Source organism: Notamacropus eugenii, chromosome 5, assembly GCF_028372415.1.
Source record: "Notamacropus eugenii isolate mMacEug1 chromosome 5, mMacEug1.pri_v2, whole genome shotgun sequence".
Taxonomy (NCBI): domain Eukaryota; kingdom Metazoa; phylum Chordata; class Mammalia; order Diprotodontia; family Macropodidae; genus Notamacropus; species Notamacropus eugenii.
The window spans coordinates 170,408,963-170,425,111 of record NC_092876.1 but is presented as its reverse complement, the minus strand read 5'-3'; the positions used below and the strand labels follow the sequence as shown (position 1 = coordinate 170,425,111).

The 16,149-nt window shown below is 34.3% G+C and overlaps 1 long non-coding RNA gene and 1 pseudogene across 1 annotated transcript in view; both read right to left on the bottom strand.

Annotated features, from left to right (window-relative positions):
* The window catches only part of LOC140509006 (uncharacterized), a 60,650-nt gene that overhangs the window by 19,660 nt on the left and 24,841 nt on the right, over positions 1–16,149 (bottom strand). The gene's annotated exons all lie outside the window — the stretch shown is intronic.
* LOC140509003 (putative olfactory receptor 8G2) lies at positions 4,766–6,487 on the bottom strand (annotated as a pseudogene).

Below are 16,149 nucleotides of genomic sequence, written 5' to 3'. Positions count from 1 at the left end.
AGTTCAGAGTGACTGAATTTCTTGACTCCCTTTTGGTATTGATTTCCTGCCCTGGTTGTTCCACTGCAGGCTTAGGTGGGGCTAGAGGTTAGAACTGAGTTCCCCTCTGCTTTTGACTTAGAGCCATACAGCTAATATTGGAAGTTGTTCTCCGTTCTGTACCCAGCTAGGTCCTCTTTTGCTTGCAACCATGACTGCTCCTCTCTACTCTAGAACTGTGAACCATAACTGTGTGGTAGATGATAAACCTATCAGCTGTTTCAAAGTCTTTTTCCATAAACAAGCTGGGAGGTCCATTGAGATTTCTTTCGCACCCTGTGCTTCCAGCTGTATTGCTCATTCTTAGTGTCATAAATCCTGAGGGCTGGAATTCTCCACACCACAGCCCACCTGCTTCCACTATTGTACTGTACCATGCTCCTGGTCAGTCCTCTTTCCAAATGTCTATAGATTACTCTATCTCCCAAGCTATCCTGGTCTGGAACAAATGACTCACTGGTATTTTTTCTTGGCTCTCTCCATCAGAATTTGGAATAACATATTTTCTAGATCGTTGTGGAGGAGGTGTGTTAGGTTTGCTGGGCAAAAATGCTCATTCTGCCATCTTAACTTTGTCTCTTCCTCCTTGGTTCAAATTTATTTTAAAGATAAGTTTTTATTGATCAATTTTGTTTTTTAACATCATTGTAGTTTTATCCAGTATTGCTCACCTCAAAGAACTATCTCATATAATAAATAGTATTTTTAAAGACAAAAGAAAACAAAAAGAGAAAATTAGCATAATTCATACATGTATTTTAAAAAGTATGAAAATACAAGTGAAGTACAATACTTGTGCATCTCCTACCTTTGCAAAAGTTTCAGTTGAGAGTTTCTTTTTATATCCTTTTTTAACCTTCCTTTTTCTTTAAAGTCTTGCAACATTGAATTTTGATTTTGTATTGTGTGTGGTTGTGTTGTCTATATTGTAGTCATTGTGTATATAGTTTTTGCAGCTCTGCATTAACTCATGTAGATATTTCTGTGCTTCTTTGTATTCATCATATTCTTCACTTCTTATGTATAGTCCATAATATTCAAGTATCACAATTTGTGTAGTCATCCCCCAATTCAAGGACATTTGATTTGTTTCCAAATTATTGCTATCACAAAAAATGCTTTTATGAATATTTTGGTATAAATGAGGACTTTCTTCTCACTAATGGCTTCCTTGTGATATAATCCTAGTAATGTAGTATCTGCATCAATGTCCATAGCTATTTTAGACTATTTATATGTACAATTCCAAATTGCTTTCAAAATCATTTTTACTGATTCACAGCTCCACTAGCAGATCACTATTATGCCTATCTTCCTACATTGCCCCTAATATTTACCATTCTCAACTTTTGTCATCTTAGCCAATTTGGAAGATAAGATGATACTAGTGAACTGATCTGATTTGTACTTTTCCTGTTATTGGTCATTTACATTATTCTTTTATATGGTTGATTTTTTTTTACATTAAATTTTATATATTCAGCTTTGAATTCTCTCCTTCTCCACTTCCTTCTCCCAATGAGGAAGCAAGAAAAGTAAAGCCCATTATGAACATGTATAACCAAGCAAAATGAGTGTCCACATAGGCTGTGTCACTAGGAAGATACGTCTCAATTGATGTTTTGAGTCTATCACCTTTCCAACTGGAGTCAGGAAGCAGGACTAATTATGATTATTTCAGAATTGTGTTTGACCTTTTTCTTAATAATTTTTGGTGGTTGTCATCCCACAAACTTTTTAATATTGATGACTGCTATTTCTATATTGTTTTTCTTTTTAAATTTCCTATTTATCTAAGCCAGCGAAATAGACCTGAGTTCAAATCTGGACTCAGGAACTTACTAGTTGTATGACCCTGGGCAAGTAACAATCTCTATATGCCTCCATTTCCTCAGCAGTAAAATGAGGGTAATAATGACAGGATTTTTGTGAGGATAAAACCAGATAATTGTAAAACATTTGTCACAGTGTCTGATATGAAATAAGTGCTATGTAAATGCTTATTCCCTCATACTCTTCCCTATATCTTCTCTAATTTTTAGTGTTTCCTCTTTTGTGTTGATTTTATAATTGTTTACTTTTTTGGTTTTCTAATTTTTTAAAGGAATATTCAGTTCATTAATCTTTCCTTTTTAAAATATATATGTTTGTAGGGATATGATTTTCCCATGCAAATTACTTTAGTTGCATCCAAAAATTTAGGTGTATTGTTTCTTCATGATCATGATCATCAAGAGCGGCATAGCTAATATTCATATCATCATCATACAGATGTATATATATAATTATAATTTACTTTTATTTAACTTTTAATTGTTTATTTGATTTGTTATTTGATCCACTTGTTAATTAGGATTTCATTGTTAAATCTTCATTTACGTCTATGTCTTTTGTTTGTGATCCCTGAACAAATTACTGTTTTTATTGTGTTAAGACCTGTAAAGGATGTATTTACTATTTCATCCTTTTAGCATTTGTTTGTAATTGTTTTGTGCTTTATAATACTTATTAATTTTTTCAAAAACTTCCATATGATGCTTAGAAACATATATTCCTTAATGGTCCCATTCTTTTAGGATGAGTTTCTCTAGCAATTTTGTCAGTTTTATGTTTTCCTCTTTTTTTTTTTATTAGGAATCCAACACTAAGGTAATTATTGAATTTTATTACTGTTGTAGTACTGTCAATGTCTTCCTGTAGCTCAGTTAATGTTTTATCAGTTTAGATGCTATGGATTTGCAGAATTTAAGTTTATTATTGATATCAGTTTGTTGCCTATTGCTCTTTGCAGTATAATGTAGCTTCATCTCATTTTAGATCTTGAATGTTTTATGTCAACTCCTTTTTTTTGTATTATGTATTTACTTCATACATAGATATTTTTTCTTGGCTCATCACTTTTATTCTGTGTATTTCTTTGTTTTTTACTTTTGTTATTTGCAAGTAACAAACTAGAAGTGGCAAATGTAGGGATCATACCAGTTTTTGCCAGATCACATTTGCACAATATGTTAGCAACTATATATCTTTTCTTTAATTAAACAATTAATAGTTATATGAAAGAAAATTATAATGATATACACATATCTGTATGTATATACATATTTGTGTATGTATATATATATATGCATGTGTGTGTGCATATTTTATATATATATATATATTTTTATATATCTGTATGCTAGATGGATATGCTTGCAAATGTCAGGTATTGACATGTTATCACTAGAATGCTATTTATATTCTATCTCCTTCCAGAGACACAAGTTCTGAAAATGTCACAATATTTATACTCTTGAAGTTAAAGCACACATCAGTAACAATTAATTTGAATATAGTTCAAGCACAGTTCTTTAACTTTTTACCGACATCTACTTCTATCTTGAGCCAATAGAAAATATTTTGTTCTAGCTTTAAAACTTTGTTTTGCCCTAAGTGCCCCAAATGTATTTCATTCACTATACTTCAACAGGAATGTATTGAGTATCTGCTATGCACCAAGCATGTTTTTAGGCAACAGAGTTATGAAAGTAGAAGTAAAAAGTAGGGGAAACAGCACGTTCCAGATAAATAGGTACAAAATAATTTCTTGGGAGAGGAATAGGAAAGTGATCATTTTGAAGTGCGTGAGCTGAGACTTGAACAAAGTTAAGGATTTCAAGACATGGAGTTAAAGAGAGAACATTGTTGTTGAGAACACTTGTAGAATAGAAAACGTATACTCGGGTTATATTTTCATTTATTTGATGATTTTATTTCATAAATATGTATGTATATATATATACACATATATATTTATACATATATATTATATAGTACATTTCCTTTTACATAGATCCTTTGCAATTATTTAAAGCAATTATTTCCATATGACACCGTTATGATGAAAGTTGCAGAAAAGTCTTTGCATGTAAAGGGAAAGATCTGTAATAGTTAAAAGATCATAAAATATTGGCACTGTAACAGATAAATATTTTGAAACCTAAAGGGAATGAAAAAGAACTTTGTTTTAATTTTTTAAGCTGCTGACAATTACATGAAAAAGGTGAGTTTTCAGATAACATCTTAGCAGGTTTGGATAGAAAATGAACTGTAGTATATAATAGAATACAATGTAATAGAACATAATTGTGTTATATTGTACAATGAACTGAAGAATATAACATAACAAATATAACATAATTAATATAATAGCTATAATGTGATATATGACATAAACATGAGATGACATGACAAGATAGTACCCATATGATATAGTATAATATAACATAAAGTATCCCATGATATAATAAAATATAAAACAATGATGAAAATAGCAGAAAACATTTTTTCATAAAGGGAAAAATCTGTAACAATGGCTAAAGGCCTGTAAAATAATAGCTTTGCTACAGATGAACGCTGTGATCCCAATAAGGAACAGATAAAAATACTGTTAATAAAAAAATTGCTACAATATGTAAAGAAGCTAAGCTTTCAGATAGAATCTTAGCAGTTTTGGGTAAAAAATAAATTGAAATATGCAACATAATATAATACAATATAATGCAATATAATATGCAATAATGTAATATACCATACTATAATATGATACAATACAATATAAAACAATATAATATAAATAAAGATTTAAAACATCTTTTTAATAACATAGAATAATGTCTCTCTTGTATAAAACAGTTCAGAAAGATCATTTATCCATTAAAAAACTAGAGAAAAATGAGTGTTTCAAGGACATCAAAGGATGGACAGACCATGTTGAAGAATTTGGAATTTCAAGGCTTTAGGATACCTCAGCTTCATTGCAGATAAATATTTATTACTAAAATGGTACATCTTAAAGTTGAAAACAAATCACATAAACACTTGGACTCAGGCATAATTTAAAAAGTACTATCAATCTGATAGAAGAAACTGGGGGCTTGTGAACTGTTAAGTAAACAGTGAGTTATAGAGAGTGAGGAGGCTCACTTAAGCCACAGAAGTGCATATGAGCCAAATGTAGGAATCTGAAAGATGGCCTTAAAAATATGACCTTAAGGAGAAGAATTGGAGACAGAACTGAGGGAATGGTGAAGCCTTGCAGAAAAGCTATTCTGTTGTAGGTGTGATGATTAGAAGCAGTCAGTTGAAAGAAGATTTCAGCTAAATAATTTCCAGCAGGCAGAATCAAATTTAACAAGTTAGACTATCTCAGTGGATTTATGTTTTTCATGCTTAAAACAAGAGAGTTATACCCTAATCAATAACAGCCCACTTCAAAGACAAAAACTCTAAAATCTACATATGTGTTAATCTATCTCTCTATCATCCATAGTGAGAAATAAATTTAACACTTAACCTGGCACTCATTGAGGCTAAAGTTGCAGTGTTATATCTGATCCTATCATTTCTTTCTCATGAGAACTCTCCTTTCCTAAGAGTTTTCCTTAGGGCAATTTTGACATCTTTATTCCTTAGGCTATAGATTAGGGGGTTCAGCATAGGCAGTACTGTAGTATAAAATATAGAAGATACTTTACCCTGAGCTAAGGAGTGCAACGATGATGGTTGCAGGTACACAACCATGGCAGAGCCAAAAATGAGGGTAACAGCGGCAATATGGGAGCTACAGGTGGTGAAAGCCTTGAACCTACCCTCAGGGGACCTGATGTGAAGGATGCTAATGATGATGAAGATGTAGGAGCTAAGGATAATTAGAGTTGGGGTAAGAATGTTAAATGCACCTAAGTAAAAGACAAAAAGTTTATTCACATAGGTACTGGAGCAGGAGAGACTCAGGAGGGGAAGGACATCACAAAAGTAATGGTTGATGACATTGGCTTTGCAAAACAATACTCTGTGCATGAGGCCCACATGAATTGTGGAGCTAACAATTGCCAGAAAGCACACCCCTGCCATGAGCCAGGAGCAAACTTGATAGTTCATCAGAACATTATAAAGCAGGGGACTGCAAATGGCAACATAGCGATCATATGCCATGACAGCCAACATGTGGCACTCAGCAATAGCAAAAAGGAAGAAGAAAAAGAGCTGAGCCATGCACTCATGGTAGGAGATGGCATTTTTTTCTGACACAAAGTTCACCAGCATTTTTGGGGTGATGACAGTAGAGTGACAGAGATCAATGAAGGACAAGTTCCTAATGAAGTAGTACATGGGGGTGTGAAGGTGAGTATTTAGTACAATTAAGAGGATCATTCCCAAGTTACCCACTACACTGGCTAAATACATGAGCAAGAAGAGAGTGAACAAGGGGAGTTGGAACCTTGGTTGATCTATTAATCCCTTGAGGAAGAACTGGGTCACTATGGAGTGATTGCTTGCATCCATTATTTTCTTTCAATGAGATCTCTGTAAATAAAAAAATAAGGTATTAGGAGCACACCTGAAATCACAGAAATAACACTCAGACTTGGTTCCTACAGATGGTAGAGAGTTGGGTTTGTAGAGCATGGTTTTATTAAAATACAAGCCTACATATGAAATACATCTATACCTTAGTTTCAATGAGTAGACTAAACGTAATACAACTGTGACACCCTAGTTTTGTTCCTGTGACAACCAAACATCAGCCCTTGCTGTCTTGGGTCTCAGCGATTTCATCTGTAAGCCCCGTTTTCTGTGGTTTAGACTACGCTCTTTGTAATATTAACTCTATGTACCAGTTCCCCGTTACTTACACCTGAAAGAATATAAATAGTTCCTTAGGTAGTTCCCTTTGAAAATTGTCATATACATACTGTGACAGTAAAATTTGAAGACCTTAATAGTAATACCTGGCAATTACATATCTCTTTGTATACACTACCATGGGAGACAGAATATCATGGTGAATAGAGACCTAGTAGGAGACTCTGGAAGACATGGCTTTCAGTATTCTCTTTGATGGATACTGGCTGCTGTGTGTTGTTAACCACTCAGTACCCTGGGCAGTTCTCTAGGCCTGTAATTCGCAAAATAGATGCAGATCTGTGTTGATAAAGGGAAGTGATTTCCTTACCAGGAATTCTTTACACTGATGACTTCACAGGTGAGGTGACAACAAAATAAAAACTTTTCCCCATTTTAAGGTCACAACAACCAAGTAAGGTTGCCCCTTCAAGTATTATGATTTATTTTATGTTGTTTTGTTTTGCCAGTAGGGAAATGAGACAGATATAGGTGAGTGACATTCCAGTCATGACAGAATCAATATATATCTGTTAGAGGTAGAATTTGAATCCATATCTTTCTAATTTTAAGTCCAGTACTCTTTCTGCTGCTCCATGTTGCCTCTTTCCTGGACAGATATTTCCTCAATTTGGGCACCTTTTTAGCTCCAGTCAATGTACCCTTCAAACTAAGTTATGAAGAGATTGTTCATTCATAAAGTAGATTCTAAAGACAGACTGCATACTTTGGAATTAGCTAAGTTCAAGTATGAGAGTTTCTTCTTTTTCTTGATAGAAAGCTTAAAACATATTTTTCTCCTGCCTTGGAGAGAGATATGACTGGATGTTTTGTTTTTTTTTTCTCATGAGGAGATGCTCAGTGACTAACTATTTTCTTCACCATTCCTCTGTAGAGACAGAGTTGGAAAGTCTCCATGTGGGGTCCAGACATGTAGGTCCCAGGATACATAATCTTGTTTCTCGTGCTGAGTCAATATCTGAAAGCCTTACATTGGTCGATTTCAGCACACACAATCTCTAATATTCTTACAAAGAGCTAATCCAACAGAGGTTTAAAGACATTCAAACTTCAAACTGTGCCTTTGCATGTCTTGAATATTCCTACTCAGCAAGTCCTTAGTTCTTTAGCCCATTAATAAATGTTCTGTCACACATGTGGCTGACACCCATTTCACCATGACTACCTACAGGTGAGGCAGAATTTCCAAGTTCCTCAATTCCAATGAAATGTTCCTGTGACCCTGCAGTAACACAGACTACAGAACTACTCATCACCTGTTTATTTTCCTTTTGACTTGACCTAGAACATGTTAAATAGCGAATCATTGTAAAAACTAGAGAGGAGTGATGATATGTGTCAAGAAAGTGCTAGGGGGAAGCACTAGTGTGTAATACACTGACTAGAAGATCCTGGGCACAGAGTTTGTAAACAAGGATTCTGCTTCTAGTTTTACATTAACTGATGGGATTGCCATGTATATTAAGAACAATTATAAAATTTTCCAAATTACATTAATTTTGTATGGCTATCTGGAAAGGAAAGAGGGAGGGACACTTAGGATACTATGGTGATGTAAGAAACAGAAAATCAAAATCTATTAATATTAATCTTATAGAATCTCAGAATTGCACTGTTCTTCCAACCTGAATGAGGATCCATTGTGACATGCAGTTTAATTTAAGCATGTAGGGTATCACAAAACATTAATCGACCAAGGTTGAGGATCTCAGCATTTATGCAAGTGTGAAGTGAAATAAATGGAATCTCTTCATGTCTGGAAAGTCACTATGGTCCCTCAATACAGAGAAAAAAAGAAAACTTCTTCCTGATTTCCAAAGTCACATAACTAGAGTGTGACTGAGCCAGCAGAATTTTGAGCTTACTGGGGAATGTAGAGGAGTCAAAACCACTTTGAAGGGTAATGTCTATGCACCTGGGTCTTTACACACCCTTTTATGAACAGATCAGTGATGGACAGAGGTCAGTAGGTAGAAGGACTATCAAAGGATATTCGCGTCTAAGTTGGAAGGAAAAGTTACTCACCCTGTACACTTGGATCTTATAGGTTTTTCACTGTCAGCATGCTGCAAAGACAAAGAGTCCTGATGTCCCTGGTGCTAAACAGTTCTGGTGACAAACTTAGCCTACTTATCATGCTAAAGTAATTGGAACATGGACTTCAGTCTCTGACCTACCCATAGGAACTGTTCTGAGCTACAGATCAGAGCTTCTAATTGTGACTTTGTTGTCAGGGTCTTTTCTGTTTTCATGGGAGGAAACAGTCCCATCTACTTTCAGAAAGAATGATGATGTGGAGACTCTTTTCTGGTATTAGAGAGTCATGGGACTTTATTGGAAAGAGAAGTAAAGGTTTCCACAGGGTATCTCCTCATCAGGGAGTCATCATTCTGATACTTACCCAGGGGAATTTTCCTTTCCTCTTCTTACCCTTACATCTCCATTGGCTTCCCGTCTGTTTAATTTTACTTAGCAACATACCTTACCTCATCACAGTTTGTACTCTTATGGATAATATATAGCAGCAGAGTTTCAGGCAGATTTCCTGCTAAGGTCTTTCTCAGAAATGGACAAATGAAAAAATAACTACAAACTCTTCTTTTTATAGAGAAAAATGAATGCATTTGGAAAAATGGAAATACTTGCATTATGAATTTCATTCTGTGCCTTTTGCACATCTGTAATTGCTTTCTGAGTTTAGACCTATGAAGTACATAATATTAAGTCTGAATTGCTAACGAAATTTTCTTTTTGTGTAACATCAAAACCCCGTTCCCCCACAAGCACACAGATCCCTAAGAAGCCATTCCAGATTCCACATACTTGTGTTTTAACATCCATAGCTCAAGATTGTATGTTTTCTTTTCCTAGGTCAACCAAATGACATATTAGTTTAAAGCAAAATAATGGTAATTAATAATAATAAATAGAAAGGCAAAAAACGTCACCAAAAAGATGCTTCCCAATCACCTATGAGTACATTCCCCTATAGGTTACCATACCAGCTGTGAGGGAGGGAACTCATCCAGGAAGAAAATGTGGTCTAGAGAACATCCACAAGTGATGCTATAGACTCCCCATATTCTCTAGTGATGTCATCAAACTGCTCTCTGCTAATTGTCTCTGCTGGCTGCTTCTGCTTTCTGCTACCATCTTTTGTTCTTTAGTTGAAATACAGCTTTTTTTGTTGAGCAATTTGTTGCAGCTACTGGTGACTTAGATTGGAAAATCTCCATTCCTCAAACCATTTAAGCTGTCAAAACTCAATTAATAACCAGCCAGACCCATCCAAGTATCCAGAAAGCCCTTATTGTCTTTGAAATTCTATTTCTCTGGCTGATTTTCAAAGTATGTGGGGGTAGGGGAAGCGTGGATGGGATAAAGGTAGAAAGAAATTGTATTCCCAGTCTGAAATCTTGACTTGAGAAAATTACTTTCAATGCCTTTCTCCTCCCAGAGAAGGAAGTAGTCTACACAAAGAACAGTAAGTGTATGGAAGGGTTACTGATTTTGTCCTACTACCTCCTTAGCAGTACACCTAATATATTTCCTATACTCAAAGTCTGGTAAAGAAATTAAGGTCCAGCATGTGCAGAAGTACAACAAAAAAACCTAAGAATGGTATTTTGCACATATGACAAAATTACACACTTCATTGGTACTATATAATACATAGCATATAACGTCACATGTTAAGAATTTCAGCTACTTGTTACATAGGTTACATGCAATACATAACACATTGCACCACATGTCAATATTTTGCAGTCACTAGAGACCATATGAAATGCATAATACGTAGCCTCATGTAATGCAGTGGCATTCAGTAATCTGACATAGAGATCACTCAAAGAAACATAATGTATATATAAACACATATATGTGTAATATATTAAAATACAATATATGTATATGTGTGTGTTTATAAACATCTCAAAGATGCATATATGCAACTTGTACATGGGAGGACTCACTAATAAATTAGGTGAAAGAACTGAGATCTCAAAAGAAACTAAAGTGACTAGAATAATGAACCAAATAGAAAATGGAAAATATTGATGAAGGTAGTCCTAGTTTTTGGTTCAACCAATGAACAAGACAAGTTCAGGATTGAGGAAATATGGAATGAGAGGAAGCAGTTCATTCCAAAAGGAAAAAGGATCTTTTCTGAATTGCAAGGTTATGAGTTGGTACTGTGATGTGACAGTCAAAATAAAACTCATATAATTTTGCAGGTTTTTAACCACTGATCCTAGTTCTGCTTTCTGTGCCCAAGAAGAATATGTAGATGTATCTCTGTGTGTGTGTGTATGTGTGTGTGTGTGTGTGTATAATTTTTGTTGTTGCTACATTTGCAATTGTGCCTGACTAGATGAAACCTTTTGGAAGTTTTCTTGGGAAAGATACTGCAATGGTTTGCCATTTCCTTCTCCATCCTATTTTATAGATAAGGAAACTGAAGCAAACAGGGTTAAGCGACTGAGACCACACTTGAATTCAGTTCTTCTGGACTCCAGGTGCAGAGATCTATCCACTGAGTCATTTAGCTTCCCCAGATATTTAATATATGTATACACACATACGTATACACATACATATATATGCAATACACACTAATATATGCACACAAATATATATATTTTGAATTAGCGTATACAATAATAATATGTGAATTTATTATATGATATACTAGTATGTTATAATATATGCTACTATATATACATATATAGTATTAGTATATTCTATCTAAAATCTAATACACTAAAATAATATGGGTATATATTAGTGTATTGTATTATATTGTAAAACGTATCATACCAATACCTTATATATAGTAATATACACTAAAATGTGTTAATATATAATATATTATATACCAACATAATATACAAGTATACAATAAAATTTTATATTATACTGGTAGAGAAGATAAAACATTATGTATTATAATAATTTACTATATTAGCTTATTATACATTTAATACTAACATTACATGTGTTCGTCCTTTGTTGCTGAAGAAGACCATGCCATCAGTGAAATGATGACATGACTTGCACATGACTTTGTTTGGAGTGAGGGAGGGCTATTCAGATCACCAGATCACTCATTTCTCCTCCAGAGCCGTCTGAATCCAGTGATCAGATATTCATCAGGAGGACTGGAGATGACCCAGGATGAGGTAATTGGGATTGAGTGACTTATACATCTATAATATATTAAGATACAATATATGTATATGTGTGTGTTTATAAACATCTCAAAGATGTATATATGCAACATATACATGGGAGGACTAACTGACAAGTTAGGTAAAAGAATTGAGATCTCAAAAGAAACTAAACTGACAAGAATAATGAACCAAATAGAAAATGGAAAATATTGATGAATGTAGTCCTAGTTTTTGGTTCAACCAATGAACAAGACAAGTTCAGGATTGAGAAAATATGGGAAGAGAGGAAGCAGTTCATTCCAAAAGGAAAAGGGATATTTCTGGATTGCAAGGTTATATAAGTTGGCACTGTGATGTAATAGCCAAAAGAAAACGCATATGATTTTGCACTTTTTAGCCACTGATCCTGGTTCTGCTTTCTGTAGCCAAGAAGAATATGTAGATGTGTGTGTGTGTGTGTGTGTGTGTGTGTATAATTTTTGTTTTTCATACATTTGCAGTTGTGTCTGACTAGATGAAATTTTTTGGAAGTTTTCTTGGGAAAGATACTGGAGTGGTTTGCCATTTCCTTCTTCGCCTCATTTTAGAGATAAGGAAACTGAAGCAAACAGGGTTAAGTGACTGGGACTACATTTGAACTCAGTTCTTCTGGACTCTAGGCCTAGAGCTCTATCCACTGAGTCACTTAGCTTCCCCAGATATTTAATATATGTATACACATATACTTATCCATATATAAGTATACAATACACACTGATACATGTACACAAATGTATGTATTATGAATTAGCATATATAATAATATATGAATTTATTTTATGATATACTAGTATATTATATACCAGTATATATACATATGTAGTATTAATATATTTTATATAAAATCTAACACACTGATATAATATGTGCATATATTAGTGTATTGTATTACATAGTAAAACATAATATATCATACTAATGTCATATATAATGATATACACTAAAATGTGTTAAAATATATATCAACATAATATATTAGTATATAATAGTATATAATAAAATTTTATATTATACTGATAGAGAAGATAAAACATTATATATAATTATATATTATAATATTTTAGTATATTAGCTTACTATACATTTAATACTAACATTATGTGTTCATCCTTCGTTGCCGAAGAAGATCATGCTATCAGAGAAATGATGGCATGATTTGCACTTGACTTTGTTTTGAGTGAGGGAGGGCTGTTCAGATCACCAGGCTCGTTTCTCCTCCAGAGCCATCTGAATCCGGTGATCAGATATTCATCAGGATGACTGGAGATGACCCAGGATGAGGCAATTGGGATTGAGTGACTTGCTCAAGGTCACACAGCTAGTGAGTGTCAAGTGTCTGAGGTGAGATTTGAACTCAGGTCCTCCTGACTCCTGTACTGGCGTTCTATCCACTGCACCACCTAGCTGCCCTCTTCATTTGTAAAATGACCTGAAGGAGATGACAAATCACACTACTAGTATCTTTGCCAAGAAAATCCCTAAAAAGGATCACAAAGTTTTGGGCATGACTGAAAATGACTGAATAATAAAAGTAATAAATACACTATCTATACACATACTGTATACATACATACACATATTTGTACATATATGTGTGCATATAGATATGTATAGATATATATCTATATATCATATCGTATCTATCTATATCTATATATCTTCCATGAATCACTATACAAAAACAACCTATTGTGAAACTATGTTTTCTTTTCTCCATGACCTCTACCTTCAGCTATTTTAGCTGATTTTCACATACTAAAGACAAGAACTTTAACCATGTTGGTCACTCTTCTCTGGAGTACTCCAGTTTATTAATGTCCTTTCTAAAATGTCACATACACACACTCCAACCCCAAAATGAACCTAATACAACAAATGTGACTCAACCAGTAGAACCGTAACTAATAGAGAGCAATAAGACTTTGAGTTAAGATGCCAGTATTGGTGGGGACACTTTACTTCAAGCCACCAACACGTGAGGGATTATGCTTGCCTTTGCCTTTAGTCATAGCAGGGGGATACCATTAGGACACTAATGGTATCTCACAAGGAGATAGTGAACCACCAGAAGGGGAAGCATAGACTCTGGATATTGGTGCTCTAGGAGAAGGAAACTTCTCTCTATTCTTCTTCTCCAACTATTTTCTTCTACTGAAGCTTGCCATGTGAAATGTCTGAGATTCACCCATGCTGGCTGCATGTTCTAACTTTGGGGTGCATTAAATTTATCATTTGCCCTCTTTATCTCAACTTAAATGAGTTTTCCTCAGATGAAAAAACTTGCCGTTAATATGCTGATGCCCAGAACATAGTACAATGAATGTTATTTGTGCTGATCTTGGACAACATGTCTTCATAATGTAGCCTAATGATGCATTAGCTTTTCTTTTTTTAGTTGCCATATTGCATAGGTGACTTACATTTAAATTTTAATTTGCTAGAATTCTCAGATTTTCCTCATCACCTTCTATCTGACCATGTCTTTTCAATATTTGATTTTTGAACTCTACTGCAAAATTTTATATTTATCCTTAATCAGTTAAATTGTATTATGTTTGACCTAATGTTCCAGCCTATTTAGATTTTTTTTTTTTATCTTGAGTCTTATCATCCAATGCATTATCACTTCCTGCCTTTTAACATCTGCAGATCTGGAAAACATGGCTTCTATATTTTTATATAATTTACTGATTAAAAGTTAAACTGCAAAGGACCAAGGTGGGATCCCTTGAGTGCTTTACAAGAAATCTTGCTTCAAGTCAGATTTTACTGATTAATGCCTATTTGACTTAGGTAATTCAGACGTTATTCAACCACCTAATACACTCCCCCCCGACTCTAGAATCTATTCGTCTTTTCCAAAATGATAGAATGAGAGAGATATTACTGAATATTTTGTTGATATTTAAGTAAAGTATATCTCTAGCAATACCCTGATCTACCAGGGTAAAAATCTTGTGTAAAAAGGAAATTACATTAATTTAGCATAATTTTGTTTCCTTGTTTATTTGTTTATTAACTTTTGCTTCTGTCATCATAAAGAGGAATTGTTTCTAATACTTTCTGTTTGTCATTTGGGAAAGGAAATTAATACAAAGACTTGAATAAGCATTATCATATGGCATGATCCCCCTAAACTTTTCACATAAAGTACACTAAATAGCTATTATTCAAGCAACTTCTCCAGCAGTATTGGATTCACATTAAGGGTATTTCCATGGCGTCATGGCATTTAGAGCAGGGAAGGACCCTGGTACAAATTCTCCATCAGATAATGAACTGACACCTAGAGAAAAAAAGTGACCTATGCAAAATTGTTCAGATAGTAAATAATAGTAGAACTGGAGCTTAGTAATTTCCACTAACCCATATCGCCTCATATTTCTGGGACAGTGCACAGGTAGAATGCCTTGAAAAATTTTCCTGAGGGAACCTCTTCAGTAAAATTCCTTGTTATATTGTTCCCTCATTCTAGAAGTCTACAGTTATCTTCAAACAATATTTTCAGTGAATAGCAATGAAATTGACTTTTTTTTTTCTCAGTGTGGATTCTAAACCAACCAGTGTGGTGCTCTCTACAGGTATCCAAGTCATCTTCCTCATCCAGTGATTAAGAAGTTGTCACTAAGACTGCTCCGGAAGATATAGAACTCCCTGCTGAGATTAAGGGATTGACCTCTTTTAGAAACTTTTTATTTACTATTTCTTTTATCCCACCCTTTTCGCAGAATTCTACTGCTTTATGCTCTCGTAGCTTTCTTTGACTTTTCATTTCAATTGTTATCTAATTTATGGTTAGAAATCCAGTTGCTTTTTCATGGGGAAAATGGATTGAGAGACACTGTAAAAAGGAAATCATTTTAATCTCATCCCAGAAGCTCTCTGTTCCATGCAAAGTAGCAACTATGGTGCTGGCTAGAAAATTCTTACACACACTTTGATCTTTATCCTACTTACTTTGTCCTTCAGAGTCTTCTCTCTCTCTCTCTCTCTCTCTCTCTCTCTCTCTCTCTCTCTCTCTCTCTTTCTCTCTCTCTCTCTCTCTCTCTCTTTTTCTCTCCATCTGTCTCTCTGTCATGCTTTGTGTGTCTGTGTCAGTGTCTGTGTCTGTGTCTGTGTCTCTGACTCTCTCCTAATAATGATAGTAACAAGAGTGTACTGCTTTTGGACTGCTCTGTGAGATATTTAGACTTGAATATATAAAGACTAG